The 16751-nt window shown below is 49.5% G+C and overlaps 2 long non-coding RNA genes across 5 annotated transcripts in view; both read right to left on the bottom strand.

The window, feature by feature from the left end:
• The window catches only part of LOC144314416 (uncharacterized), an 88014-nt gene that overhangs the window by 19625 nt on the left and 51638 nt on the right, over positions 1 to 16751 (bottom strand). The gene's annotated exons all lie outside the window — the stretch shown is intronic.
• Positions 1 to 16751, bottom strand: part of LOC144314415 (uncharacterized) — a 29390-nt gene that overhangs the window by 9567 nt on the left and 3072 nt on the right. Inside the window, exon 2 of one of the 4 annotated variants that reach the window (XR_013380293.1) lies at positions 14454 to 14561. The exons of 2 other annotated variants lie outside the window; for them this stretch is intronic. This is a non-coding gene — a long non-coding RNA (uncharacterized LOC144314415). Of the gene's footprint in view, positions 1 to 5993; positions 6083 to 14453; positions 14562 to 16751 lie in introns of all 4 variants that reach the window. One more of the 4 variants, XR_013380294.1, reaches the window with a different exon arrangement.

Here is a 16751-nt window from a genome sequence, read left to right on the forward strand (position 1 = left end):
GCAAGTGCTGTTCCCTCTACCTAGAAAGCATGTCCCTCCCTCCTCCACCCTCATGACTTCCTCATTGCTCAGGTCTCAGCTCAGGCACCCCCAGAATCCGCCAGCGTGATTTCTCTGACTTTCCCACCTAGGGAAAACCTTCTGTCATAAACCTAGTTCAAATGTCATGTGTGATAATGCCACCCAGCCCCCCGCTGGACTGTAAGTTTCATAAGGGCAGGGACCTCATCTGCCCTACTCACTGGGATGTACCGGGCAAGGCCTTAGCAGGTGCTCCCAGAGAATCGGGAGCTGGCTGTCTGACTCGTGGTGACAGCCACAGAGCCCACGGGTGGTCACACTCCATTCTCTTTGCTTATATTAACTCATTTTGGTCCTCCCAAGTGACAGGGGTATTACCTTCCCCAGTGAGGCTCGGCAAGGTTGTCGCTTCCTCAAAGCCCACAAGTCACCAAGGCAACGGATGGAATTGGCGGGGCGGGGCCATCGCAGGGCCTGGAAACCCCAGCGCCACCTGCCTCCAGCCAGCCAGCAACCCGATGACTCTGACAATGTGACTGTGACGGTGGCACCAGGGCAGCCGACCCTCCAGGAAAGGCCTCGGCCCACACGCGGGACAGGCCCTTCTTGTTTGCTTTGTATCTGGTTCCTGTGCGGCAGCGCCCGCCAGAGTTGGCCAAGGCTGCACTTTTTCTATCTAATGGTTAAAATTCTTAGAGGTATTATTCTCTGCTTTGCTTGGCACCGCCACAGAACATACCTCTGATGCGGCAGGTAACTGGATAGGGTCTTGGTCACAGCAATTTGCTGAACACGAGGTTTTGTGCACAAAAACACATTACAGCACTTGGGGGTGTCTCTCAGGAACACCGCCAGCCGCGGTAGGAATTTTGTGTATCAGAGAGGAGGGAGCAGGGCCAGGGGGCCCAGAAGAGGGAGGCATGCACGGAGGATGTAGGAGCCCCGAAGTACTGAGTAAGGTGGGACCCAGGACTCCCCACCCCAATATTAACATTCAGTCTACACCTTGAGTAAGAACTCAAGCTTGAGGTCTGATGGGCCAGGGCTTGGGTCTAGCCTCACCACCCCGGCTGTGTGACCTTTTGAGAGACAATTAACCTCTCTGAGCCTCAATTTCCTCAAGTGTAAAATGAACGAAGTCAGAGGCCTTACCGCCTAGGGCCTCTGCAAAATACACACAGGGTAGGAATTCAGACCGTCTGGTCACTGCCGTATCTTTCGGGCTTGGAGTAGTGCCTGACACATAGTAGGGACTCAGTAGGTAGGTGCCGTATAGACTTGAATTGCCCCAAAGCTGTAGTCCCAGTACCCAGCACAGTGTGTGGTGTGTGCTAGTTGCTAAAAATGTATTTGTTAAATTGACTTAATTATTCACAGCTGTCCCCAAATGCCAAGCTGAGCACATGGCATGGACTACTTACTCAAAAGTGTTTTCTTGAATGAGTGAGTGGAAAGCATTCAGCAAAGGACACAGGATATAGTGCTTAAATTATGTGAGCTATTATTCCTTGTCTATTCAACAAACTTTCACTGAGGGCTTGTGTGTGTTTTTTTCCAACACCAATTCTCTGCCACCAGCTGGGTGTCCAACGATTCCCTATGATTTTGACACTAACTACCTGGAGTTAGCAGCAGACTCCGTGGGCTAAGGGCTCAGTCCCACAAGACCGTCCTCACTTCAGATGCCAGCCACAGGTGGGGTCCCCCAGTGACCCACACTTCTGCCCCAGCCACCAAAATTCAGCAATTCCCACCACCTCCTCCGCAGGTTCTAGAATTCACAGAACTCAGGAAAGGGCTTTACTTAGGATCACTGGTTTGTTTTATTTAAGATTTATTTATTGTAGAGAAAGAGAGAGAACACAAGCAGGAGGGAGAGAGAATCTCAAGCAGACTCTGAGCTGAGCGCTGAGCCTGATTCAGGGCTCGATCTCACCACCTGAGCCAAAACCAGAAGTCGGCAGTCAACCAACTGTGCCACCCAGGCACCCCGTGATCGCTGGTTTATTTTTAAAGGACACAACTCAGGAACGGCCAAATGCAAGAGATGCACAGGGGAAGGTGTAGGAGTTGAGGCAGGCACAGAGCTTCCACCCCCCCACCCGGGGTGCGCCCACCCTCCCAACAGCTCAGTGTGTCCCCCAGTCCCAAAGCCCTCTGATTGTCTTAGTTCAAGAGTTCTAACAACCCAGCCTCCAACCCCCACCCCTGGAGAGGACTGGGGTAGGGCTGAGAGTTCCCACCTCTAATTGCTGGTCTTTCTGGTGACCAGACCCCATCCTGAAGCCTCCTGGGGCCCCACCCTGGGTCACCTGGGCATAAACTCAGGTGTGCTCGAATGGGCTCATTAAGAAAAGACACTCCTGTCCCTCAGGAAATAAAAGGGTTTTAGGAGATCTGTGTCAAGAACCTCGGACAAAGACCAGATATATTCTTAATTACACCACAGCCTGCCACCCACTGTCACTATCCTGGGCACTGGGTGAACAAGCCGGAGGGGACCCCAGCCTCCTACACCTCCCGGGCCATCAGACTTGATCCCCAGCTCCCACTCGCCACAAAGCCTCTTGTCAGCAGTGAGTCTCTGCCAACTTCCAGCCCCGTGGTCGCAATGAGGAAAGGACAAGAGAGGGACATCGTCCCTGCCCCTTCTGAGCTCGCACCCCTTGGCTGGAGAGAAAAGACTGGCACAGAGGAAAGGAGAAACCCGAAATGGAAGAGCGAGGATGGTGATAATGCAGAATCTGAGAGCCAGAAGATGACCATGGGTCAAGCCCAGCTCTGCCCCTCGGTGACTGAGGGCTTGCAGGTCCAGCTGAGCTGGGCGGTCTCTGGAATGCTCCACGGAAAAAAAACGTAACTTGTTATGGGGTAGTTGCCATGGGGTGGTGTCCAGCTGACATTTTTGTGCTTCTAATTGAAAAGAAAGAATTGCAAACAATCCGGGCATACCCAGTGTGTTCCAGAAACTGTGGGCAAAGAGAAGGGAGTGATGACAGGCAAAGAAACAGAGAGAGGAACAGAGGAAGAGAGGGACTTCGGCTCCTCTTCCACCCTCCACCCGATACGTCCCTCCCCCTGTTGCAAGCTGGGCCCTCTGGCAAGCAGGGCTGAGGCGAAGTTAGAAACACAGAATCTTTATTCCCACCAAGAAGTCCACGAAAAGATGCTCAACATCATTAGCCTTTAGGGAAACGCAAATCGGCACCACAGTGAGACAGCACTTGTCACCCAGGAAGTTGGCCAGGATGAAAAAGACATACAGGGACAAGTGTCGGCGAGCACGTGCAGAAGTCAGAGGAAAGAAGATGCTTTGGACGGAACACAGCCTGGGGAGGTTCTCAAAAGGTCAAGAGTTACCATACCAGCCAGTAATCCTACTCCTTGAGAAATAAAACTGTACATGAGTGTCATGGCCATGTTCTTCACAACTGGAAAAAAAAAAAAAAAGCAGAATGACACAAATGTCCACGGACTGGCAAATGGATAAAAGAGTGGAGTAGAGCCTTATGATGGAATATTACTCGGCCAGAAAAAGGGATAAAGGGCTCCTACAGGCTGTGACATAGATGAACCTCAAAATGTGAAGTGAAAGAAGCCACAAAATGCCCAGAATAGGCAACCTATAGAGACAAAGAACATTCGTGGCTTCCAGGGCCTGGAAGGCTAGGAGGAAATGAGGGTCGTGACTGTTCCCCAGTATGGGCTTTCTTTTCAGGGCAACGAAAATGTCCTAAAATTAACCGTAGTGACCGTCGCACAACTCGGTGAATATACTAGGAACCACTGAATTGCACACTTCAAATGGATGAGTTGCAGGTATGCAGACTGCATTTCAACAAAACTTATCCAATAAAGCTTCGTGAGGAGCACAGGCGGTGGAAGGAGAGGTGGGGCAGGGAAGCAGGATCCGGGAGGCCTCAGGCCACAGTCCCTCCTGACGGAAGCTCCACTGGCCCTGCAGGGAGCTCCAGAGAATACTGTGGGGGTGACCTGGGTGTCGTAGCACCCCGGCTCAGTCACTGGCCAGGGGCCACCCAGAATGGTGGGAATGGACTGGAGAGCTAGGATGGCTCCCGAGGGAGCTCACAGCTGGGGCCCGCGAGCAAACCCTGCTCCTTGCCCTGGGCCGGATCCCCGATCCCCGTTCCTCACAGCCCGTCGCGAGCAGTGTCCCCGTCTGCCACACCACCATGATGCCACCCCTACGAAGGGGAAGCACGGTCACCCCTCCCACGGGGACAGCAGTCCACAGCGTCCTCAGGACATTCCTGGGCTCTAGTCAAGCCTCCCCGGCCCAGCCCCCGAGGCTGTCAGTGAAGCATTTAGTGAGCAGCTACTGCTTCTTGGCTCCTTTCCTGACACCGGGATAGCTCACACGGAGTTCCCTCCTGTGGTGGCACAGCGGCCCCCACAAGATGTGTGGGTGCATCAGCCACGCGCCGTGCGGCCCTGCCCATGCCCTCTGGCTCCCACCTGCCCACAGAGCCCCTGGAACTGCCAATCACGAGAAGGTAGCCAAGGAGGCCCACAGTGGGGAGGTGGGGAGCCCTGTCTCCTCAGCCTGGGGTCACCCTGAGTCTGTGGGCCTCACCAGCTTGCACCTCCAACTTCTAGCTCCCCATGAAACCCAGAGTTCAGGAGAGCCCAGAAGGGCAGACACTTTGCAGCTCCTCATCCCCTCTTCCCTGGATCCCTCTTTCTACAAACACCGCACACCCAGGCCAGACAGAAGTTTCTCTGTATGTTAATGGAAACGTGTGTGTGTGTGTGTGTGTGTGTGTCTGTGTGTGTGTCTGTGTGTGGTATGTATGTGCACAGGACATATGCAGCCAGTCAAAAATGCCCTCCTCTCTCCCCAGCACATGGAGAAAGGACTAGAATTTAGGCATCTGACTCCTAATCCCGTGTCTGTCCCCAGAATTATCAGACGGGGAGGCACTGCTCCCCCCACTGCTCATCTGGCTGGCTGCAGAGGCAGCCCTGAGAAGTGAGTCCTGGACCGCAGTACTGGGGCTGGGCGAGGGGTGCTGCTGGGGTGGGGGAGTCTGCACAGGACCTGGGTGGCCACAGCCCTCAGTGGAGGCTTCTTGTCCCCAGACACAGCCTAGATCCCTACACATACACACACACACACACACACACACACACACACACACACCTCACCCATCCTCTTTATGCTCTAAGTTCTAGTCCTTGGGCCCCCAGGACAGTGGCAGTCCCTGATGGTGTGGGGGGAGCCATTGGGTGGCCTAGGAGGCACCTTTCCACCTTGTTCTAGGATGGGTACAGGGACTGCCCAGTCCTCAACTCAAATCCCTCTTCCCATAGTTCTAGATTACATGTAATATCAGGGGCATCATCCAGCGCGACCAGGAAGGGCTCCACTGAAGAGAGTCCACCCTGGGGACCCCCCACAAGGCCTCTGAAGTGGCCCCCTTGGGTGCTGGGTCCCCACCTCAGGCCAGGGAGGGCCTCTGGAGGCTGTTTATGTGCCAGCTAAGGGCAACCAGCTCTGAGCCTATTGGGGAGTGGTCTTCCCAGCAGGCCATGGGGATCCAGGGTGAAGAGGGACCCAAGAGTGCCACACACTGCTAAGAAGGGGTGCTGGGGTCTGGCTGGGGTCAGACCTGGGTTCAAGTCTCCAGCTTGCCCCAAGGCCCCCTCTTCCTTGCTAGGCCCCAGTGTTTGCCACCTGCACAATGACAGAGCTTGAAGTTCTCTGCAGGCCTTTGCAGCAGAGATGCTCTAAGATGCCAAGCAGATCAATGGGAGATCCTGGAAGCGACCAGTCCCCATGGGTGGGCTGGCCCAGAGAGCTCCCCAGGCCGGTGGTTGGCCTCTCTAGCCTAGCAGGGCCCCACCCCAGCTGTATCACTCTCCCCTGAGTCTCTAGGCTCTGGGAACTCCCGCACTGTTCAAACTCACAGAGGACAAGACACATTTAAGTCCGGAACACAGACCAACATTACCTTTGGGCTAACAGACAGCTCTGTGCCCCTCAACTGCTGCTCTCCTTAGGGGCAGAGCCAGGTGCTGCTGAAGGGAATAGGGAAGGATTCTATAGGAGGAAGAGGAAACAAGCTTCAGACTCCTCAGAGATGCCCAGCCCCAGTGGCCCACCCCACAGCTCCTGGGCTCCTGGGCTCCTGGCAGACATAGCAGTGCTGTCGCCACCTCACTTTCTTTCTTGCAATCCTCCAGACCGTCATCATCCATCCATCACATGCAGCACCTGAGATGACACCTCCACTTGTTGTCAGGGGCTATCACTTTGATGGCAGATAGATCTAAAGTCTTCACACAAAAGGAAAATTCCAGAGTGTCAAAGATCATTCTTAAAAATCTCCTCGGGCTTCCTGGATGGCTCAGTCGTTTAAGCATCTGACTTTTGATTCTGACTCAGGTCATGATCTCTGGGTCGTGAGACCAAGCCCCACATTAGGTTCTGGGCTGGGCACAGAGTCTGCTTGAGATTCTCTCTCTCTCTCGCCCTCCCTCTGCCCCTCCTCCTGCTCCCTCTAGTTCTCTCTCTCTCTGTCTCTAAAAAGAGAAGGCAAGAGGAGAGGAGGGAAGGGAAGGGGAAGAGAGGAAAATGGAGGAGAGGGGAGGGAATCGAATCTCCTAAATCTCAAAGTACAGGATAGCTCAGACTCCTAAGGGATCTGACCCAGGTGTTTTTCCCACAGATCACTGTGCTGTTGGTTGGGCTCAATGTGTCTGGGGGTCTGGAGTCTATGAAAATGCTTGTCTTTGGGACGCCTGGGTGGCTCAGTCGGTTGAGCATCTGCTTTCTGCTCAGGTCATGATCCCAGGGTCCCGGAATGGAGCCCCACGTTGGGCTCCTGCTCAGTGGGGAGCCTGCTCCTCCCTCTCCTTCTGTCGCTCCCCCTGCTTGTGCTCTCTTTCTGTCAAATAAATAAATAAATAAAATCTTTAAAAAAGAAAATGCCTGTCTTTAAAAACTACACTTCCTCAGGGCAGTAAGAGATGCATTGGGGACTGAGCTTGACAAAGCAAAACCAAAGCCCCATGTTCTCTCCCTGAGAATAATAGAACCGTCAATGGTGGGGCAAACCCACCCAATCTGGATGAACTGCTAGCTTTCTCTTCTGCAAACAAGGAGCATAAAGTTAAGGGGGAGTGGGGAATTTGCAGGAGTTAAATGCCGTATGATGCAAATGCACTTAATTTGGCATCCCCACAATATCTTAGGAGCACCTGCTGGACATTTTTCCATAGTCCATGTTTCAGTAACCTCGTGGTATAAATCTGTTAACTGGGATAGGTGTTTATTGTTCTTGAAGGAGGGATTCCCAAATCTGACTCCTTTCTGAGAAACTCCTCTCCTTCCAGGACTCAGTGACAAGCCACTCCTGCCTTCAACTGCAGAAGCAAAGCTGGAGGAGCCAGGTGCTTGCTTTCCTGACTCTCTAGCAGCAAAGGTGCAAGCATGTGACTTGAACTCTCTCTCAGGCAACCAGATGGACCTCTCCAGATTCAAAGATGCAGAGAATCAGAGACTTTCTTGGGTGGGAGGCTGTGCCCATGACAGCAGGGACACTGAATTAGCAGAGGCAGCCCGGGAGCGAAGCAGTGACCCCCACAGTCAATATGGAGAAGACTGACGACCCAGCAGAAACAGTGGTGATGGACAAGTCACAGCAGAGGGAAGCAAATGGCCAAAAAACCGGCCAAGAGATGCACAACACACTGGTGAGCAGAAGATGATGATTAGACACCCTTTCACACTCAACAGCTTAGTGACAATGTTGAAGTCCAAACCCTGGAAAATGGCATCTCTTTGAAGTGTTGTAAAACAAATGCCAAAATGTAGAAAGCTGGCGATGTACATACCCTGCCTCCAGCGGTTCTCCATCTAGGTATGCAGGTACCAGATAGAGAGTTCCAACCCTGGTGTGTAGGACAGAAATATTGATCCTTTCCAGTCTGGGGGCAACCACGGGGGTTAGGCTAACTCAGTATGGGCCCGCTGCAAGCTGCAACACAAGCAGCCTACCCCTGGGCTCTCAACTCCATCCTCTTTACCCTGAGATGGGTGCATTATCATACTCTGTTTAGGCTGCAAGATGTGAAGCAGGCAGGGAAGTATTGTTCATACCTGTGCACAGGTCAGAGATTGCAAAGATGGCCATTACAGCATTGTCATAATAGGGGGACACGGAAACCATGTACCTCTCTATAATGGATGCTGTGGTGAGCTGCCTAGACGACCTTCCGTACTCACTGCCCCATCTCCTGGGAGCCTTGGCTACTAATGGCTCATAACTGAGTTCTTCTCTGAGAATGGCCTTCAGTCAAGGGGAGCTGCCTTGCCCACCTTATATGCTTTCCCCGGGGAAGCCTACCTCCAATGACAGATCTATGCAGAGGTATAGACACCCAGCCCCTTAGTGTCAGCTCAGCACAAATCAGTAGGGCTTCCCCAGCTCCAGCCGCACTCCCTCTACGATTCTTTAAGGCTTATGATGCATTTGTGCTGCAGCCCACCTTCTCTTCCATCCAAACCTGCTTCCCACAGTCCCTCACACAAATCGGTCCTGAGAGCACTCTCATGAGCCACCTGCATTTAAATCTCCATCTCAGAGTCTGTTTCTCTAGAAACCTACGTGTAACAGAGGTGGTCCAAGAATAGGCACCTTAAATTGGGATTTTGGAGCTGGATCCAAAATCCCTACCTGGCCAGATGACTGAGAGGACCCATCACTGGAGATAGGTGGAATCACAAGCACCTGGCATGGGGAGGTGTTAACATTCTCACAGAGGGTGAACTGGGATAGGAAACTGGCAGAAGGGAACACATCGGTGCTACAACCTCTCAGGCATTTGAGAGAGACTGGATGGCTCTTGTTGAGTGCAATAAATGTAGCAGGGAAAGACAATGAAAGGCTGAAGGCGATTAATCACCAGCTTATGGTGAAGTACAGCTCTCATCTCCTACAGCAAGAGGGCATAAAAAGCTCAACATCGAGCCCAGGACTTACTCATAAAAATAGCAGCACTCCAAAGAAAGCAGAATTCTCAACTGATTCTGACAAATCTGCTTATGCCCAAATTAGCCCCCTGGTTGGTCAGGGGTGGGACCTTGGCTCTTAAGATGGGGTCAGGATGCTCAAGAATCATGAAACCCTAGATCTTCCTGAACCCTCTGGCCCCACAGAAATGGCCCCTCCTCCCCTTTAATGATGCTTCCCTGGGTGCCTGTGTGGCTCAGTTGGTTAAACATCTGGCTTCAGCTTGGGTCATGATCCTGGTGTCCTGGGATGCAGCCCCACATTGGGATCCCTACTCTGAGGGGAATCTGCTCCTCCTCCTCCCTTTGCCCTTCTCCCTGTTTGTGCTCTCTCTCAAATAAATAAATGAAATCTTTAAAAAAATTTTTTTAGGGATCCCTGGGTGGCGCAGTGGTTTGGCGCCTGCCTTTGGCCCAGGGCACGATCCTAGAGACCCGGGATCGAATCCCACGTCGGGCTCCCAGTGCATGGAGCCTGCTTCTCCCTCTACCTATGTCTGCCTCTCTCTCTGTGTGTGACTATCATAAATAAATAAAAATTTAAAAAAAATTTTTTAAATAAAGGTTCTTCCTTTTGCTTAGAAATGGTGCATAGGCCTCGATCTTGTAAAATAGACTTGACTCCTAACTCTCCTCCTGGCCACCACCAATAACTAGGATCAGATCATAGCCTGGCCCCAGTGCTGAGTGTACAAAAGAGGGAGAGGATTATATCCTGAAGATTCTGTGGGATCTTATCAATCTACACTGACAAGAGCCAGGAGAACACAATGGAATTAGGTCCTGAGGGTTCTTAACGGAGGGAGATGGACTATAATGTTGGATAAAGGAGAGTATATTGATGAGAGCGCTCTCCCATGATGAGATTGAACACCCTGGCAAGGACCTTGGGAAATGGTACTAATGCAGTATAGAATGGATCTTATAAGCTTAGAGAAAGTGATGGACTGTACAAAGTGAAGGAGAAATGCCAGAGCTGTCACAGAAGATGGTGGAGGAAGGAATGCTCATAGACTCTGGCATGCCAGAGGGGATATACTATGCAAAGGCAAACTAACCCACCAGCTGGCTATGTTCCATGGACAGCCCAAAGGGCACTGCATTTCCCAACATAGTAGGGAATAATGTAGTGAGGTAGCCCCAGCATCACTAAGGAGCTCACACCTAGGACACCAGCCCAAGGTAGGAGATGCGTTATAGAACAGACTCCCTCCTCACGATGGGGATGATAAGGTCTTGAATAGATACTTAACCATTGGAAGCAGAATGGTACAATCACCGTAATGAAAAGCAAATCTGCAATGGCAACCAGGAGAGCATGATCCAAAAATAAAGATTAAGGAAATTAGTAATAGAATAAGACATCTTCAGGAGGAAGATAGATGGGCAGCTAACAGGGTAATGCTCAATCTATACAACCAAAAGAAATCAAGGATGGATTATCAGAAAGCCAAGAGTAGCCACCCAGCAGCTTACTAAAATCACGGTTCCTTGGCGAATTTCTGGACCTGGGCCCATTCTCAGACCCAGGAACCACTGACTAAAGGAGAAACTAGGTTGCCACAAAGAAGAACCCTGCAACACCATGGCAAGTATATATGGTCATAATCCCCCCAGATTTTCTCCAAAGGGATGTACAGTCCTTTACATGTACATCCACACACTTGAGAAAGAAAAGTGTCCGTACATTTCAGTGACTTTCAAATAAAGGATCTGAATTGACACTGATACTCAAGGAACTGAAGCAGAATCATGCCCCCTACCTTTAAAGAAGGATATGTGGGGACAATGGGGACATGTGGGGCAATATGTGATATCCTGGCTTGATTCACACCTGATTCACAATGGGTTCACTGAGACCCTAGACCCAACCAATGTCATTCTCCCAGCCCTGAATATATGATAGGAAGAGACATACGTGGTACAACTTCCCTACCCGCACTGGCTCCAGGGCCAGTGGTAGAGGCCAAGTGAGAAGCCGCTGACACCACCCTCCCATTCTAGCTGAGGATAGTATGTCAAAAACAACATTGCCTCCCAGGGAGAATGGCAGAGATCAGTGCCACCCTTAAAACCTAAAGGATGTATCATTTCCATCACATTCCCATTTAATTCAAACGTCTGGCTCCTAAGTAACAGGTGGTCTTAGAAGATGACAGTGAACAATTGTAAATTCAAGCAAGTAGTAGCCTCACTTGCAGCTGCCCGATGATGTGCAATCTTTGCTAGACACAGCCCCAAGTACATAGTGTGCAGCCTTTGATCTGGCAAATGCATTCTTTTCTATTCCTTTCAGGAAAAGGATCAGAAAGATTTCCCACTCATGGAAGAAGAGCAATAGTATACATTTTCAGCTTTCCCAGGGCTAAGTTAACTCTCCTGCTGTCTATCATAATCTAGTCCAAAGAGACTGGCTGGACATCCCACAGAAAATCACAGTGATCTACTATATCAATGACATCATGCTAACTGGATGAACAAGCAGTGGCAAGTATTTTGGAGGCTTTTGTAAGATATATGTATTTCCAAGAGTAAGATTCAAACCTTATGGTAAATGCAGGATGCCACCGTATCAGTGAAGTTTTTTAAGAGTCCAGTGGTCTGGGATATCCCCTCCAAAGTTAAAAAATAAAACAGCAAATTATTGAAAACTGTACCTCCTACCACAGAGGATAATGTCTAAAAGGACTTTTCAAGTTCTGGTGGCAGCATACGCCATACCTAGGAATATTGCTCCCGTCTATATACCACATGATATGTAAGGCTGCTCGTCTTGAGTGGGACTTAGAGCAGGAAAATGCTGTACAGGAAGATCTAGACTGTATTGTGAGTAACCCTGCTACTTGGGTCATATGACTCAGCAGACCCTATGGTATTAGAGGTATTTGTGATAGAAAAAAGATGCCATGTAGAATTGGCAATCCCCAACAGAAGGGTAAGAATGTACCATTTGCAACAGAAAAGTATACACCTTTTATAAAATATACACATTTTTAAATAAAAACACACGTCTTTTATAAAATAGTTCCCAAAGTGTTACTGAACCTGGTTAGAAATGAACCATCTGATCTTGAACCTCAAATGACCACGCAGCTGAGTTCCATCAGACCTGCTAAGTCAAAAGGTTGACTAGGCCCAACAGCAACGACCATACAATGAAAGTAGACCATCTCAGATCAGGAACAAGCAAGGCCTGAAAGTATAAGGAAGCTGCATGATTGGGGAGCCCACACTGCCATGTCATCCATCACTGGTTCCTCTCTTTGAACTCACACCAATGGCCTTTGGGTTGGGGGAAATCTTTTGACCAGCTGATGGAGAAGGAAAAAGCCCAAGCTCGATTCATAGGCAGGTCATTTCAGCATGTGGTACAAGCCAAAAATGATCTGTTGTTATTTTGCCATCTTGGAAGAGGTAAGTGAAAATCTTCCCAATGTCAGAGCTTTGGGGGACATGTCTGATCATTCCATTTGTGCAGGAAAAGAAGTAGCCTGAGGTAAGACTCTACATGGATCCATACGCTATTTAGTCAGAGGCTTGGAAGGAAAAAAAGCAGGAGATTGGTGTCAGGGAGGTCTGGGGAAGAGGAACATGATAGACACAAGAGAGTGAGTATCAACTGTAAAGATCTATGTGGCTTGTGTTAACTCTCATCCGAGAGCAGCCGCCATATAAGAGGCGCAAAACAACCAAGTAGACAGAACAACTTGGCCAGTCAGTGTCTGCCAGTCTCTGTAGTTGGCCACCTCAACGCTGGTAAAATGGGCTCATGAATAGAGTAGCCACAGCAGCAGGAATCAAGGCTACATATGGGCCAAAAAGGTGAGCTGCCACTTGCCAAGGTGGATCTAGCTACTGCCACTGAAGAATGTCCACTATGCCAACAACAGACCAACATCGAGCCCTCAGTATGACACTATTGCTTAAAAAGAACAACCAGTCACTTGCTTGGACCCCTACCACCCTAAAAGAGTCAGAAAATCTTCTTGGCTGGGGTCAACACGTATTCTGCATATGGATTTGCCTCTCTTGCTTGCAGGATCCAGTCAGTACCACTACCCTAGGATTTGCAGAGTGGTCTATCTACTAGATATCTACTATTGCCATCTGGGATGACAATGCCTCAGATTAAGAAACCCACTTAACAGCAAAAGAGGTGCAATGGTGGGTAAATGACCATAGGCTGCCTATCACAAACCACACCACTTAGAAGTTACTGGCCTGAAAGGTGTAGCCAAGATGCCAACTTGGAGAGGACATTCTGTGAGGATGGTACACCATCCTTCAGGATGTGAATAAACTCTAAAGCAATGACTACTATGCATGGCATTCCCAATAAAGTAGTTGGGTCCAGGAACCACAGTCAGAAGTGGGTGTGGCCCAATTACCGTCATTTACCATAATCTAACTGGGGGATTTGGGTTTCTCATTCCTTTAACTTTAGACTTTGTGGATCTAGAAGTTCCGACTTCCAGAGGAGACATACTTCCACCAGGGGACACATTAAACTTAAAATTATAGCCATCATCTGGTTACTTTGGCTTCCTCATTCCAAGAGGCTAATAGGCAAGGAGTTAAGTCACTATACTGGCAAGTATAACTTCATCCTTATTAGCAGAAGGGTGTAGGGCTGCCATTATATAATGACAGCAGAAAAAAATACATTAGGAAACCAGGTAATCAACTGAGTGTCCCTTAGTATTTCCAAATTCTGACAGCAAATGGACACCAACAGTAATTATGGTCTGGGAAGAATATAATGAACAAGAGTACAGTTCCTCAATGATGAAAGGCAGAGTCACACCAGCAACCAGCAGGAAAGCCACCTAGACCAGTAGAGGTGCTAACAGAGGATGAAATGAACATAGAATGGGTATGAAAGGAACACGAATGGACAGCATAAATGGGAGATGATGAGATCTGACATGGCCTCAATACCAGCCATGGTGACAGGGGCTACAGATGTCCCACTAACTTCCCTGTTGTCATTTTTCCCAGAATACTGGAGAAACTACTCCCAGAGGTGGTGAATTTACTATGTGAAGCAGGTGGATCTGAGCAGTGCAAGATCTGGACTGTATTGGATGCTGGGCTGAGCTGCCCAGATCCCCCCTGAGGACAGAGGCACTCCCCTCTTTCCCCAACTGCCAGAAGTGTTAGCTGCAGGTGGTCTCCACATGAGTCCTCTCTGGGACTTAACCTTCAACAAACAGAGCTACCTCACCCAACGTTATGGCCCTTTCCCGGAGACAGCCTTCATCCAATGACTGGACAATGAGGGAGCATAAACATCTGGAAACTTGTCTTGATGGAGGACAACTCTGAAAGGCTCACCCCATTCCAGCGCACCCTGTAGGGATCAGCTGAGGTCTCTGTCCCAACCACATCACACTCCCACCTCTCTCTCCGCCTGGTTCTGCTTCCCTCGCTCCTTCACACGTGGTCTTCCTGAGAACACTCCCCAGCACACTTGCTGCTCACAAATCCCTGTCTCCAAGTCCGCTTCCTGGAAAGCCAAGCCAAATGGATTCAGTGGGGGAAATTTTAGGCTCTGTGATTTATTCATAAATGAAATTCCATACAGCTTTTAAAAGGAATGAACTCGAATGAGGTAGGTCAACAATACTGAAAAAAATGTAACAAATATGAACTTGTGTGAAAAATAAACAAGAAACTGATATGAAGATAGGAACATGTAAAAATGTTATCCACAAGAAACAATATTATATGCTATTGTATGTAACTGCCATGAAGATATTAAAACACAAATTTGGCTCCCTAAATTTTTTTAAAGATTTATTTATATTCATTCAGAGAGAGAGAGAGAGGCAGAGACACAGGCAGAGGGAGAAGCAGGCCCCATGCAGGAAGCCCGATGTGGGACTCGATCCCGGGTCCTCAGGATCACACCCCAGGCTGCAGGCAGCACTAAACTGCTGCACCACCAGGGCTGCCCTGGCTCCCTAAATTTATCATAGTGGCAGCTTCTGTGGAGGAGAGGAAGAAAATGAATCTAAAGGGCTTCAGAAAGGACTTTAATGTTTTAAGTGATATATTTTTTCTTCTGATTTTTTAAAAAAATTTGAAACAGAGATGACAAAATTTAGTCATATGTTAGTTCTGGGTAGTTGAGCATATTTGTCATATTGATTTCCTCTAGCTTTCTGTATTGAAATTTTTGCCAAGCTTTAAAAAACGTAATACAGAGGGCCTGCCCAACTCTTGGTTTCGGTTCAGGTCATGATCTCAGGGTTGTAGGATCGAGCTCCACTTCAGGCTCCATGCTCAGCAGGAGTCTGCTTGAGATTCTCCCTTTCTCAAGAGAAAATAAATGAATAGGGCGCCCTTCCCAAGGGAAATAAATGAATAGGGTGGTTTTTTGATACAATAAAGTATTATCAGCATTCTGAAAAGCATGAAGGTGTGCAGTGTTCACTGGGGGATCAAGAGAGAAGGAATCCATAGGTGGAATCCTAGGGACAATATTCCAGACCCCAGGAACATCCAAGCCCAGTAAATGCTTCAAGACCAGAACGGGAGGACCATCTGGTGTGGCCAGAATGGAAGGCCTGGGTAAAAAAAAAGGCTGGGAAGCCTGAAAGGAGTGGATAAGGAAGAGCCTTTCCCACAAATTCGTGCACATGCACACACACACACACACACACACACACACACACACATATGCGCACGTGTGTACACACATGCCTTGGTTCTTCCTAGGAGCTGTCACCCTGATCTGGGGACTTCACACAGACATGCTGGAGACTCCACAGAGAAGAATAAGTTCTAAATTGTGCAAAATGTGGCCATGTCTGACCCAAGTGTACGTTTTTCTAGATCTGATGGCCTGTAATAAAAACACTAAATAACATACTCTTGTCAATATAATGAACCACTGTGGGCCACGACCCTGGAATCAGGCCAAGCTGGCTTCATATTCTGGCTCCACCATCAAATACCCGACTAGCCTGGAGTAAGACAGTGACCTTTCTGAGCCACAGGTCCCTCCTCTGTAAACTAGCAATGACAGCAGACTTTCCTGTGGATGGGAAGACACTGTGGGGCAGCGCATGCAGCGTGGTCAGTGTCCAGCACAGAGCAAGCCCTCCACACCTGTCCATCTCCAGATCGCCAGGGAGGACTCTCCCAGAGCCTCCTGCCAGGTGCCCTTCCCAAGGAAAAGTCACCCTGCCTTGGGATTTAGTGAGGAAAGGAGCCCTTCCTAGACAGTCTCCAAATTCCTCACTCCCCAAACCGGAGGGGATAAAAGAGTTCCTTAATTGGTACCACAAAGACTTTTCCACGGAGAAAGAAATAGAACTTCTAAATTAAAGGCAGATTTCTCTGCAGGAGGGGCAGCTGGCCTGAAGCCGGAACCCAGCTGCTGAGCCATTTTCTGGGAGGGAGGCCAGAGTGGAGGGAATAGTGTCTGGGGAGTGCATGCACCCCACCCCAACTTGCCTGAGTGTTCCTCGTGTTTGCTATCTGATGGGCACCTTACAGGTGGTTGGCCCTGCCAGTGCTGCCTGGCCGTATTTCCAGCTGTAGCTTGGCCAGGCTGGTTCCTTGTGATGGGGCCCTGGGAAAGAAGACAGGCTCAAGGAGACTCCAATCCAGCAGGCGGGCAGAGCCCTGCTTCAGGAAGCTATAACCCCCAGTGCAGGCTCGCTGGGACAGTGGGTGGAAGAGGGGTACA

This window comes from Canis aureus, chromosome 5 (genome assembly GCF_053574225.1).
Source record: "Canis aureus isolate CA01 chromosome 5, VMU_Caureus_v.1.0, whole genome shotgun sequence".
NCBI classification, from domain to species: Eukaryota; Metazoa; Chordata; class Mammalia; order Carnivora; family Canidae; genus Canis; species Canis aureus.